General features: G+C 46.7%; 1 protein-coding gene across 2 annotated transcripts in view; it reads left to right on the plus strand.

Annotated features, from left to right (window-relative positions):
- Positions 1-223: 223 nt before the first annotated feature.
- Positions 224-15,054, plus strand: part of ICA1 (islet cell autoantigen 1) — a 70,590-nt gene continuing 55,759 nt past the window's right edge. The window contains exon 1 of one of the 2 annotated variants that reach the window (XM_044293899.1): positions 224-444. The gene's annotated coding sequence lies outside the window, so the exon portion shown is untranslated. Of the gene's footprint in view, positions 445-11,857; positions 11,978-15,054 lie in introns of those variants that run through there. The other variant, XM_044293898.1, reaches the window with a different exon arrangement.

Consider the following 15,054-nt stretch of genomic DNA (forward strand, 5'->3'; position numbering starts at 1 on the left):
TTCTTGCTATGACTGACCAATCTAGTTTTGCCACATCAGACCAACCTAGCTCTGCTACATCTGACACACCAGCACTGCTACATCTGACCCACCCAGCTTGCTCTATCTGACCAATCTAGCCTGGCTACATATAACCCACCCATCCCTGCTACGTCTGACCCTCCCATCAATGCCAAACGTGACCAATCCAGCACTGCTACATCTGTTTGGCCACCAGTAGCAGGGCTGCCTGTATTGACTGAGCCTCTGACGTGGTCGCAGGACCACGTGACTTCTTCCATCTCAATGAACCTGCTGGTGGAGGGGGAAGGGTGCATCGTCTCAGTGACATCATTAATGACACCTGGGGACATCTGGCTTCATGGTACCTGACACCACTCAGCACAGGTGGGAGGAAAAGACACCCCTGCACCTGCAGAAGAGCAGCGCGGACCCCCTTGTGCGGTAGGATGGGGGGGGGGGGTGATGAGCTGATTACCTATTCTCTATGCTATCCAGACAAAACGCCTAAAAATCACATAACCCAGGGATTATCTACTACGTAAGGGACGTTAAGCCATGTTTTTGCACCCATTTAGACCATTTCCTACTCTATATTCAGCGCTGCCAACCGTCCGGAAATTTCTGGACACTCCGTAAAAATAGGTGACTTTTTTCCTGTGTCCGTGATAGATATGGTCGTGATTTTTTTTTAGGCTGGTGGTACTTGACTAGATATACGTCCTTACAGTATAAGTACATCATGGGGGAAGCAGAACCCCCTCCATCAGCGCCAGGACCATGTACCACATGGTCACCCACTGTCTTTAAAGGGTGCCATGTAATATTACATTTCCCCTGCAGATATATGGACTCCCCGGAGGTCGTTCTAAGTGTACCATCCCTTTAATTGTTTTTCTACTATTAAATTTAAAAAAATAAGTGAGAATGCAAAAATCGCTTACGTAGAAATTGCCATAACCAAATCAAGAGGCTAAAAGTCACCCGTGTAGTTTAGCATTGCCGTTTTTAAGGGACTCTACGCCCCATAGGGCGCAGCAGAGGCATATCTGCCATGGAGTGAGCTGCAAGGGACTGATATGGGGGCCCATGGTGGGAAGGGGTCCAAAACCAACCACTTTAGCCCGCTTGCTGTAAAGTTTTCATAGTGGCCACTAGAGGGAGCTTGCTGCATACAGAGTTATACAACTCCTATGGAGTTTAATACTAGCTATAGAAATCCATAGTAGTGAGCTCCCCCTAGTGGTGACTGCAGGAGATCAGAATTATATCATTTAGCAGAAAGACCTATGTACTCTATGACATCAGCAAGCCCCCTGACAACCCATTCATCCTATGACATCACCAGACCTCCCCTGACAAACCACCCATTCTATGACATCACCAGTCCTAGTCCCCCCCCCCACACACACACACACACTCTATGACATCACCAGAACTCCCTTGGCAACCCATTCACCCTAACATCAACAGTACTCCCCAGACAACCTATGTACTCTATGACATCAGCAAGCCCCCCTGACAACCCATTCATCCTATGACATCACCAGACCTCCCCTGACAAACCACCCACTCTATGACATCAGTAGCCCACTCCTGAGAATCCACCTGCTCTATGACATCACTAGCCCTTTCCAAACCATCCTCCCATTCTATGATCTCACCAGCCCCAACCCACCCATTGTATGACATCACAAGCTCCCACACAACCCACTCACTATATGACATCATCAGCCCTCCCCTGACAACTCACCCACTTAGTTTTACACACACTTTCCATTGCTGTCAGTGTGAAAGCTGCTTATCTTGCCTGATGCAGTACAACAGACAAGTTCAATTCTGATTTCTATAGTTAATTTTACTGCAGGCTGGAAAGCAAGATGCTTCTCTGAGGGGTCCAGTCTGCAGTAAAGCCTGTTTGGCCACTAGATGTCAGCACTCCTAAAAACGTCAATATATCATAATTTATATGTCTACGCTAAATTTTAAAAAAATATATAAATTACACATAACACCTAGGTCAGACTTTAAGTGTACCGTGCCTTTAAATGAGCGTCTGTGGAATAAATGGCAGTAGCTTATCTGTCCTGGGAGCTGATAATGTTTTATGTCTTGTGGGTGAAGCCAGAGATAAAGCTATGTTGTAAAGAACAATTGTCTGCGCCAATTTTGAGCACTTTATATTCTGAAGAAGGATCGGCTAGATTAGACTTTTTTTCCTGTTGGGTTGGTGACTATGGGCTTTTTAGGGTTTGGGGGGCAAGGTCATGGAATGATGACCTGCGCCCCATGACAACAGCTTTCTACTGCCGCCATACAGATCTATGAAGCTCCCATGGCTACTAGATATATAAATCTATATGCACTGAGCTCCCCCTAGTGGTGGCTGCAGGAAGTCAGAATTATATAATGGAAATTTAGTGCAAACATTACATTGTATCCAGATACAGATTTTTCTACAGTGTAAAATATTTTCCCCTGAATTGTAATAGGGATCTAGAGGGGTGCATTCACCTGCTGCGGATTTTGTTTAAAAAATGTCCTAGACTGAAAATCAGTTCCGTTCATTTGAATGGGGCAGCAAGCAATTGAATGATATGGAAGTGATTTTCAGTCGTGGAAATATTCTGCAAGTGAGTCACCCCGACGGATCCCTAGTATTATTCAGGGGAAAGTCTTTTACACTGTAGCAAAATCTGCATCTGGATATAATTCTATGATATAATTCTGACTTCTTGCATCCACCACTAGAGGGAGCTCACTGGATAGAGATCTATGCAGCTCCCATAGATACTAGATATAGAAGTCCATATGGTGTGAGCTCCCCCTAGTGGTGGCCACAGGAAGTCAGAATTATATAATGACAATTCAGTACAAACATCACATTGTACCCAGATGCAGATTTTGCTACAGTGCAAAAGATTCCCCCCCTGAACTGTAATAAGGATCCATAGGGGTGCATTCACATGCTGCAGATTTTGTTGCAGAACTTTCCTAGACTGAAAAATCTGTTCCATCCATCTGAATGGGGCAGCAAGCACTTGGATTTCTTGAAGCCCCATTCTAGTGAATGGAACTGATTTTCAGTCGTGGAAATTTATGCAACAAAATCTGCAGCGCGTCAGTGGATCCCTATTATTATTCAGGGCAAAACTTTTACACTGTAGCTAAATCTGCATCTGGATATGTGATGTTTGCACTAAATTTCCATGATATAATTCATATTTCTTGCAGCCACCACTAGAGGGAGCTCACTGGATAGAGATCTATGCAGCTCTCATAGATACTAAATCAGGGGTCAGCCAGGTGTTGTGAAACTACATCTCCCATCATGCACACTTCCTTGGCTGTTCTCTGAACTCCCACAGAAGTGAAAGGAGCATGCTAGGAGTTGTAGTTTCACAACAGCTGAAGTGCCGAAGGTAGCTGATCCCTGTACTAGATAAAGAAATTCATATGCAGTGAGCTCCCCCTAGTGGTGGCTGCAGGAAGTCAGAATTATATCATGAACATTTAGCACAAACATCACATTGTACCCAGATGCAGATATTTTGATAAAAGTGTAAAAGATTTGACCCTGAACTGTAATAGGGATGCATAGGGTATATCACCCAGCTTTCCCCAAATTACTTAGGCCTGTTTCTACAAGTTGTGGATGACAACTCGTAGGACAGTTAGTCCAGCTCCCATGAAGGATATTACGTTGCTTTCTCAGACTCCTGAATGGCAAAAAGTGAGTACAACCAGGACCTGAGCTGTCAAAGCAGTCATGTCACTTATCACACAACTTTCCCAGAAACAGATATAACTTCTAGTTGGCCACAATATCTATTTTAGGGAAATCTATGTCTTTAAAGAGGTCTCCCGTTATAACCCAGCCTTTCCAAACTCCTAACCGGAGGAGCAATGAATGTATCGCTGCTTTTCAGGAATCTAGGAAAGTTGGGTGACGGCCGACAAGGCTGCTATTACCCATCAGCAATAGAAAGCAAAGTATCAATGGCAAACAAGGTGGATTGGGCTTTCGGGAGGCTAGAAAAGCTGGGTGCGACGCCTGTGGCAGCTGTAACCGTCGCCATGACTTCATTACGTATGTCTAAAGCCTCATTCATACATCCGTGCTTAAATCCGCGAAAAGGTGGTCAGTGATGCATCCCTGAAGCAGCTCGTGAAGGATCCGTGTTGGGTCCGTGTGTTTGTTTTTGCTGTCCGTGTGTCATCCGTGTTTCACTGACACCGCACAGCTGAAAAATCATTTTCAAATCATCTCTTCCTAAGGGCTCATGCACACGATCATATGTATTTTGCGGCCCACAAAACACGGATCTTCAAAAAAATACGGATGGCGTCCATGTGCATTCCTTATTTGGCAAGACGGAACAGCCGGCCCCTAAGGCTGGTTTCACACGGGCGTTGCAGGAAAAGATGCGGGTGTGTTGCGGGTCTTTTCCCGCAACATGGTTATAAGGGAAAATAATAGCATTCTTAATACAGAATGCATAGTACAATAGCGCTGGAGGGGTTAAAAAAATTAAATAAAAATTTTACTCGCCTTAATCCACTTGTTTGCGCAGCCGGCATCTCTTCTGTCTTCACCTTTGAGGAATAGGACCTTTGATGACGTCACTGCGCTCATCACATGGTCCATCACATGATCGTTTACCATGGTGATGGATCATGTGACGGACCATGTGATGAGTGCAGTGACGTCACCACAGGTCCTTTTCCTGTGCACAGCAAAGATGAAGACAGAAGGAGATGCCGGCTGCGCGAACAAGTGGATTAAGGTGAGTTAAATTATTATTTTTATTTTTTTTTAACCCCTCCAGCGCTATTGTACTATGCATTCTGTATTAAGAATGCTATTATTTTCCCTTTATAACCATGTTATAAGGGAAAATAATAACGATCAGGTCCCCATCCTGATCGTCTCCTAGCAACCGTGCGTGAAAATCGCACCGCATCTGTACTTGCTTGCTTGCGATTTTCACGCAGCCCCATTCACTTCTATGGGGCCTGCGTTGCGTGGAAAACGCACAATATAGAACATGCTGCGATTTTCACGCAAAGCCAATGTGATGTGTGAAAATCACCGCTCGTGTGCACAGCCCCATAGAAATAAATGGGTTCGGATTCAGTGCGGGTGCAATGCGTTCACCTCACGTATTGCACCCGCGCGGAAATCTCGCCCGTCTGAAAGAGGCCTAATAGAACAGTCCTATCCTTGTCCGTAATGCAGACAATAATACGACATGTTCTATTTTTTTGCGGAACGGACATACGGAAACGGAATGCACACTGAGTAACTTCTGTTTTTAATGTGGACCCATTGAAATGAACAGTTCTGCGTACTGACCACAAAAAAAACGGAACGTGCACAGAAAGAAAATACGTTTGTGTGCATAAGCCCTCATGATCCGTGAAACACGGATGGCATCCGTGTTGCATCCGTGGTTTTCACGGACACATAGACTGTAATGGGTGTGATGGATCTGTAAACATGGCTAAAATAGAGCACCGAACCATGGACCGTGGTAAAAAACTGCTGTGTGAATATTAATCATAATCATATTTATTTATATAGCGCCACCATATTCCGCAGCGCTTTACAAATTTATAGGGTTCATGTACAAAACAAAAGTAACTGGCTAATATACAACTGAAACACTAGGAGTCAGGGCCCTGCTCCCAAGAGCTTACAATCTATGAGGAATTGGGGGCGACACATGAGGTAGTTGATTGTGATACGTAGGATTCGAGCCATTATTGAACTGACAGGAGCGGTGCCGGACGATCTGCTTCCGGTTTGGGACTGTTAGGGTCCATTCACGCGTCCGCAAAATGGGTCCACAATTTTGCGGAACGGGTGCAGACCCATTCATTTTCAATGGGGCCGGAATGTGCTGTTCACATCCGCATTTGCAGATCCGCACTTCCGCATCCGTGCTTCCGTTTCTGCAAAAAAATAGAAAATGTCCTATTCTTGTCCGTAATTCCGGACAAGATTAGGCATTTTCTATTATAGTGCTGGCGATGTGCGGTCCGCAAATTGCGGAATGCACATTGCCAGTGTCCGTGTTTTGCGGATCTGCAAAACACTTACGGACGTGTGAATGGACCCTTAGAGAATCGAGTTTAGGCCAGAGGAGTTGGTGGGGGGAGGTTTAGTCGGGGAACAGTCAGTTTAGGTAGCTTGATAAGCCTGCCTGAAAAGATGTGTTTTCAAGGCCCGTTTGAAGGTGGAGAAGTTGTGAATTGACTTAGTATTCCGGGGCAGAGTATTCCAGAGAGTAGGTGCAGCTTGAGAAAAATCTTGAAGACGGGAGTGAGAGGTACGAATTATGGAGGTTATTAATCTTAGGCCTCCTGCACACGAACGTCCTCCTGCACATGAGCGGTCCACAATGCACGGGCACCCGCATGCGGATCGCAGACCCATTCACTTGAATGGGTTCCGCATCCATCCATTCCGCAAAAAGATAGATCAAGTTCTATCTTCTTGTGGAATGGAAGCACAGAACGGAACACCACAGAAGCACTCCGTAGTGGTTCTGTGGGGTGCCATTCCGTGCTTCTGTCACGCATCTCCGGACCCATTCGATGTGGAATGCACACGGAACGGTGCCTGTGTATTGAGGATCCGCATAAGCGGTCCGCAATACGGCAACAGGACACCTACCTTAAGTCGCTAACAGAACGGAGAGCGCGAGTAGGGTAGTAGACGGAGATGAGGGAGGAGATGTATGGAGGTGCAGCACTGTGAAGAGCACGAGTAGGGGGGTAGACGGGGATGAGGGAGATGTAAGGAGGTGCAGCACTGTGGAGAGCACGAGTAGGGTGGTAGATGGAGATGAGGGAGGAGATGTATGGAGGTGCAGCACTGTGGAGAGCACGAGTAGGGTGGTAGATGGAGATGAGGGAGGAGATGTAGGGAGGTGCAGCACTGTGGAGAGCACGAGTAGGGTGGTAGACGGAGATGAGGGAGGAGATGTAGGGAGGTGCAGCACTGTGGAGAGCACGAGTAGGGTGGTAGATGGAGATGAGGGAGGAGATGTAGGGAGGTGCAGCACTGTGGAGAGCACGAGTAGGGTGGTAGATGGAGATGAGGGAGGAGATGTACGGAGGTGCAGCACTGTGGAGAGCACGAGTAGGGTGGTAGATGGAGATGAGGGAGGAGATGTAGGGAGGTGCAGCACTGTGGAGAGCACGAGTAGGGTGGTAGATGGAGATGAGGGAGGAGATGTAGGGAGGTGCAGCACTGTGGAGAGCACGAGTAGGGTGGTAGATGGACATGAGGGAGGAGATGTATGGAGGTGCAGCACTGTGGAGAGCACGAGTAGGGCGGTAGATGGAGATGAGGGAGGAGATGCGTGGAGGTGCAGCACTGTGGAGAGCACGAGTAGGGTGGTAGATGGAGATGTATGGAGGTGCAGCACTGTGGAGAGCACCAGTAGGGTGGTAGATGGAGATGAGGGAGGAGATGTAGGGAGGTGCAGCACTGTGGAGAGCACGAGTAGGGTGGTAGATGGAGATGAGGGAGGAGATGTAGGGAGGTGCAGCACTGTGGAGAGCACGAGTAGGGTGGTAGATGGAGATGAGGGAGGAGATGTAGGGAGGTGCAGCACTGTGGAGAGCACGAGTAGGGTGGTAGATGGAGATGAGGGAGGAGATGTAGGGAGGTGCAGCACTGTGGAGAGCACCAGTAGGGTGGTAGATGGAGATGAGGGAGGAGATGTAGGTAGGTGCAGCACTGTGGAGAGCACGAGTAGGGTGGTAGATGGAGATGAGGGAGGAGATGTAGGGAGGTGCAGCACTGTGGAGAGCACGAGTAGGGTGGTAGACGGAGATGAGGGAGGAGATGTATGGAGAGAGAGTTTAGTGAGAGGGAGACCGATTAGTAATGCCTTGCCGTAGTCAAGACGAGAAGGAATCAAGGGAACAACAAGAGTTTTTGCTGTTTCCACTGTAAGAAAAGGGCGGATTCTGGCGATATTCTTAAGGTGCTGAAGACAAAAGGGGGAAAGTGATTGAATATGGGGAACAAAGGAAAGAACAGAGTCAAATGTGGCCCCAACACAGCGGACATGTTGCCCAGGAGTTATGATTGTGCTGCAGACCGAAATTGAAATATCAAGTTTAGGTGAGTTAGTAGATGGGGGAAAGACAAAAAGTTCAGTTTTTGAAAGGTTCAGTTTTAGATACAGAGAGGACATTATGTTAGAGACAGCTGCCAGACATTGTTTTGGAGTAAAGCAGGGGTGATGTCAGGGGATGAAGTGTATATTTGGGTTGTCGTCAGCATAGAGATGGTATCGAAAGCCAAATCTACTGATAGTCTGTCCGATGGGGGCTGTATAAAGGGAGAAGAATAGAGGAACTAGTACTGAGCCCTGAGGGACGCCAACACACATTAAAATGAATGGGGACGTGTGCTGTCGGTGGAGAACACATACGTGGAACACTGACATGAATGAGGCTTGAATCTGTGGGACTACTGGTATCAACTGCTATTAAATCTCCAGCAGTAGCCGTCACCCAGCTTTCCTAGAGTCCTGAATGGCAATCTGCCAAGTGACATAATAAGGGTATGTTCACATCAGTGTTCAGCCTTCCGTTCGGCTCTCCGTTCTGTTTTTTGTCCGTTCGTGAAACTAAATGGATTCATTCATAACGTAAAAGGACGTACACCTTCAGGTACGTTTAAAAACGGATACCAGTAACTGATACGTTAAAAAAGGGATTAAAAATGTCCGTTCAATCCGTTACATAAGTCTAATAACGGATCCGGTTTCCTTTTTATTTTTGTCCCTGATAGCAGCATCCAGTAGCCTAATAGCAACCCCCAGTAGCCTAATAGCAGCCCCCAGTAGCCTAATAGCAGCACCAAGTAACCTAATAGCAGCCCCCAGTAGCCTAATAGCAGCCCCCAGTAGCCTAATAGCAGCCCCAGTAGCCTAATAGCAGCCCCCAGTAGCCTAATAGCAGCCCCCAGTAGCCTAATAGCAGCAACAGGTAACCTAATAGCAGCCCCCAGTAGCCTAATAGCAGCCCCCAGTAGCCTAATAGCAGCCCCCAGTAGCCTAATAGCAGCACCAAGTAGCCTAATAGCAGCCCCCAGTAGCCTAATAGCAGCACCAGGTAACCTAATAGCAGCACCAGGTAACCTAATAGCAGCCCCCAGTAACCTAATAGCAGCCCCCAGTAGCCTAATAGCAGCCCCCAGTAGCCTAATAGCAGCCCCCAGTAGCCTAATAGCAGCCCCCAGTAGCCTAATAGCAGCACCAAGTAACCTAATAGCAGCCCCCAGTAGCCTAATAGCAGCCCCAGTAACCTAATAGCAGCCCCCAGTAGCCTAATAGCAGCCCCCAGTAGCCTAATAGCAGCACCAAGTAGCCTAATAGCAGCCCCCAGTAACCTAATAGCAGCCCCCAGTAGCCTAATAGCAGCCCCCAGTAGCCTAATAGCAGCCCCCAGTAGCCTAATAGCAGCCCCCAGTAGCCTAATAGCAGCCTCCAGTAGCCTAATAGCAGCCTCCAGTAGCCTAATAGCAGCCCCAGTAGCCTAATAGCAGCCCCCAGTGGCATAATAGCAGCCAAAAGTAATGTTTTTAACAAACAGGTGTTCTTCGGTACATATTTAACAGTTCAAAATAAACTTTTCATTTGTCTAAATTCATACCCTTTTCTTGTGTCTTTCTCAAGCTTGACCATCTGCATCCCAAAATGGCGAGGAGTAGCTCTCACGTGACTGTCACATGACACTGTCTCCGTTTGGAAGTTCCTGTTTGGTGACTGTCACCAAGTAACCTAATAGCAGCCCCCAGTAGCCTAATAGCAGCCCCCAGTAGCCTAATAGCAGCACCAAGTAACCTAATAGCAGCCCCCAGTAGCCTAATAGCAGCCCCCAGTAGCCTAATAGCAGCCCCAGTTGCCTAATAGCAGCCCCCAGTAGCCTAATAGCAGCCCCCAGTAGCCTAATAGCAGCACCAGGTAACCTAATAGCAGCACCAGGTAACCTAATAGCAGCCCCCAGTAACCTAATAGCAGCCCCCAGTAGCCTAATAGCAGCAACAGGTAACCTAATAGCAGCCCCCAGTAGCCTAATAGCAGCACCAGGTAACCTAATAGCAGCCCCCAGTAACCTAATAGCAGCCCCCAGTAGCCTAATAGCAGCCCCCAGTAGCCTAATAGCAGCCCCCAGTAACCTAATAGCAGCCCCCAGTAGCCTAATAGCAGCACCAGGTAACCTAATAGCAGCCCCCAGTAACCTAATAGCAGCTCCCAGTAGCCTAATAGCAGCCCCCAGTAACCTAATAGCAGCCCCCAGTAGCCTAATAGCAGCCCCCAGTAGCCTAATAGCAGCCCCAAGTAACCTAATAGCAGCCCCCAGTAGCCTAATAGCAGCCCCAGTAACCTAATAGCAGCCCCCAGTAGCCTAATAGCAGCCCCCAGTAGCCTAATAGCAGCCCCCAGTAGCCTAATAGCAGCCCCAAGTAGCCTAATAGCAGCCCCCAGTAGCCTAATAGCAGCCCCCAGTAGCCTAATAGCAGCACCAGGTAACCTAATAGCAGCACCAGGTAACCTAATAGCAGCCCCCAGTAACCTAATAGCAGCCCCCAGTAGCCTAAAAGCAGCCCCCAGTAACCTAATAGCAGCCCCCAGTAGCCTAATAGCAGCCCCCAGTAGCCTAATAGCAGCACCAAGTAACCTAATAGCAGCCCCCAGTAGCCTAATAGCAGCCCCAGTAACCTAATAGCAGCCCCCAGTAGCCTAATAGCAGCACCAAGTAGCCTAATAGCAGCCATCAGTAACCTAATAGCAGCCCCCAGTAGCCTAATAGCAGCCCCTGTAGCCTAATAGCAGCCCCAGTAACCTAATAGCAGCCCCCAGTAGCCTAATAGCAGCCCCCAGTAGCCTAATAGCAGCCCCCAGTAGCCTAATAGCAGCCTCCAGTAGCCTAATAGCAGCCTCCAGTAGCCTAATAGCAGCCCCCAGTAGCCTAATAGCAGCCTCCAGTAGCCTAATAGCAGCCCCAGTAGCCTAATAGCAGCCCCAGTAGCCTAATAGCAGCCCCCAGTAGCCTAATAGCAGCCCCCAGTAGCCTAATAGCAGCCCCAGTAGCCTAATAGCAGCCTCCAGTAGCCTAATAGCAGCCCCAGTAGCCTAATAGCAGCCAAAAGTAATGTTTTTAACAAACAGGTGTTCTTCGGTACATATTTAACAGTTCAAAATAAACTTTTCATTTGTCTAAATTCATACCCTTTTCTTGTGTCTTTCTCAAGCTTGACCATCTGCATCCCAAAATGGCGAGGAGTAGCTCTCACGTGACTGTCACATGACACTGTCTCCGTTTGGAAGTTCCTGTTTGTTCTGCGCATGTTCATAACCAAAAAAACGTACAATATTAACGTTATGCATGAAAAGGCAATATATTTTAATCTGTCTGTCATTGACAACAATGAACGCGAAGGGACGCTCAGTCATGAATCCGCTTTTTTGAACGTAGAAAAAAATCCTGCAGAACTTATTACCAACTAACGGACACAAACGTATGAATACATACGTCAATTAAGGTCTATGGGGGGTTGAATAAATACATTTTTCAATTTTTCCGGACGGAGAAGAGGAACAGATCGCTCGAACGCTGATGTGAACATAGCCTAACACACAGTATAAAAGAATCAAGAGGTGTGCTCCAGAGCTGAAATTACAATGCAGATTTGGTGACTGGCGCCCTTCTCTCACACGTGGTACATGCTCATGTATATACATGTGCCCTGGTATATCAGAGCCAGTCCCCTGCGTCCTGCCGGTGTGTCTGTACCCGGAGGCTGGGCGTGTAAGAGGAGGAGTGTGATCTCAGCTGACGCTGCATGGGATACACACTGCCGCTTCCTCCCCTTGCACAGGATCAGCTCAGGGGATCCAAGTCGTTTCATGTAATTCCCTGTGCGCGCCCCCTGGTAGCTGATGAGAAGGTAATGGGGGGGGGGGGCGTTCCTCTATATGGAGCTGTGTACACTGTACCGTCAGTCATATACCACCATATGTTCTACCGTCTTATGCAGCAGCCTGTCCCTTTAAGAGTAGTATCACTGTGTGCATAAGCTTTACCCGGCTGTAATCGCTCCTGCAATGTGGTCGAGCCAGTTTTGGGTGAATTACAGGGGAGGGGGGGACAGGGACAGGTGCACCGACCGGGGGAAGGTGGCGGTGATGCTGCAGCGGTACCAGAAATCACTGGGAATCCTCCGGTGTGTTCCTGGGATGATCCATTTTGGAGGTACGCTGCAGAAAATACTGGAGAATCGCTTAACTAGTGATTACCTGACATCATATTATCAGAACTGTCCCAGTTATATGTTGGAAGGAACTACACATATCAGTGGGGGGTTTGCTGGGTCCTACTCTCCGGCTACAAACTTCCCATCTGGTGGCCACTTACAGTAATTTTCTGCTGGAGGAGGTGCGAGCAGTATGGAAGGAGGTAAGTATATGGTGGGCCGGCTACCGCTACCGGAGGGGGGCTCTATATGGAATTGTGTCTATCATTGTGGGGGAACTGTTGGATACTAGGCCATCAATGTTATGGGAGTCATGCTATGGAGGTCACTTACCGCTATCACTGTTATGGGGGTCACCTACTGCCATTATTGTTATGGGGTGACTTACTGTCGTCAATGTGTTGGGGCCACTATGGAAGTAATTATAACCATCATTGATATGTGGACACTATGACCATCATCTTTATAGGGGCCACCATGGCTTTATTGTTATGGAGGTCACTATGGTCATCTTTGTCATGGGGGTTGCTAAGACCATCAATTCTCATGGGGGTCATTATCGCCATCGATGTTCTGGGTGTCTATGTCCATCACTGTTAAGGGGCCTACTATGGCCATTATTGTTATGGGGGTCACTATGGCTATCAACATTATGGAGTTTACTATAGTCATCATAGTTATGGGGGTTACTATGGCCAACATTGTCATGGGGTAAACGATGACCATTATTGTTATGGGGTCACCATGGCACTGTATAGTATGGGTACTTGTGCATTGTATTATGTGGGCACTGTACGGTATAGTTACTTGTACATTGTATTATGTTGGCACTGTACGGTATGGTTACTTGTACAGTGTATTATGTGAGCACTGTACGGTATGGTTACTTGTACAGTGTATTATGTGAGCACTGTACGGTATGGTTACTTGTACAGTGTATTATGTGAGCACTGTATGGTATAGTTACTTGACAATAACAAAAAATATTTTTTTTTTACCGGTCATGCTGCCTCCATCTTCTTTTCTTGGTATAGTTACTTGTACAGTGTATTATGTGTGGCACTGTACGGTATGGTTACTTGTACAGTGTATTATTTGGGCACTGTACGGTATGGTCACTTGTACAGTGTATTATTTGGGCACTGTACGGTATGGTCACTTGTACAGTGTATTATTTGGGCACTGTACGGTATGGTTACTTGTACAGTGTATTATGTGGGCACTGTACGGTATGGTTACTTGTACAGTGTATTATGTGGGCACTGTATAGTATGGGTACTTGTGCATTGTATTATGTGGGCACTGTACGGTATAGTTACTTGTACATTGTATTATGTTGGCACTGTACGGTATGGTTACTTGTACAGTGTATTATGTGAGCACTGTACGGTATGGTTACTTGTACAGTGTATTATGTGAGCACTGTACGGTATGGTTACTTGTACAGTGTATTATGTGAGCACTGTATGGTATAGTTACTTGACAATAACAAAAAATATTTTTTTTTTACCGGTCATGCTGCCTCCATCTTCTTTTCTTGGTATAGTTACTTGTACAGTGTATTATGTGTGGCACTGTACGGTATGGTTACTTGTACAGTGTATTATTTGGGCACTGTACGGTATGGTCACTTGTACAGTGTATTATTTGGGCACTGTACGGTATGGTCACTTGTACAGTGTATTATTTGGGCACTGTACGGTATGGTTACTTGTACAGTGTATTATGTGGGCACTGTACGGTATGGTTACTTGTACAGTGTATTATGTGGGCACTGTACGGTATAGTTACTTGTACAGTGTATTATGTGGGCACTGTACGGTATGGTCACTTGTACAGTGTATTATGTGGGCACTGTACGGTATGGTCACTTGTACAGTGTATTATGTGGGCACTGTACGGTATGGTTACTTGTACAGTGTATTATGTGGGCACTGTACGGTATGGTTACTTGTACAGTGTATTATGTGGGCACTGTACGGTATAGTTACTTGTACAGGGTATTACAGTATGTGAGCACTGTACGGTATGGTTACTTGTACAGTGTATTACAGTATGTGAGCACTGTACGGTATGGTTACTTCTACAGTGTATTATGTGGGCACTGTACGATATGGTTACTTCTACAGTGTATTATTTGGGCACTGTATGGTATAGTTACTTGACAATAACAAAAAATATTTTTTTTTACCGGTCATGCTGCCTCCATCTTCTTTTCTTGGTATAGTTACTTGTACAGTGTATTATGTGTGGCACTGTACGGTATGGTTACTTGTACAGTGTATTATTTGGGCACTGTACGGTATGGTCACTTGTACAGTGTATTATTTGGGCACTGTACGGTATGGTCACTTGTACAGTGTATTATTTGGGCACTGTACGGTATGGTTACTTGTACAGTGTATTATGTGGGCACTGTACGGTATGGTTACTTGTACAGTGTATTATGTGGGCACTGTACGGTATAGTTACTTGTACAGTGTATTATGTGGGCACTGTACGGTATGGTCACTTGTACAGTGTATTATGTGGGCACTGTACGGTATGGTCACTTGTACAGTGTATTATGTGGGCACTGTACGGTATGGTTACTTGTACAGTGTATTATGTGGGCACTGTACGGTATGGTTACTTGTACAGTGTATTATGTGGGCACTGTACGGTATAGTTACTTGTACAGGGTATTACAGTATGTGAGCACTGTACGGTATGGTTACTTGTACAGTGTATTACAGTATGTGAGCACTGTACGGTATGGTTACTTCTACAGT

Source organism: Bufo gargarizans, chromosome 5, assembly GCF_014858855.1.
Source record: "Bufo gargarizans isolate SCDJY-AF-19 chromosome 5, ASM1485885v1, whole genome shotgun sequence".
NCBI classification, from domain to species: Eukaryota; Metazoa; Chordata; class Amphibia; order Anura; family Bufonidae; genus Bufo; species Bufo gargarizans.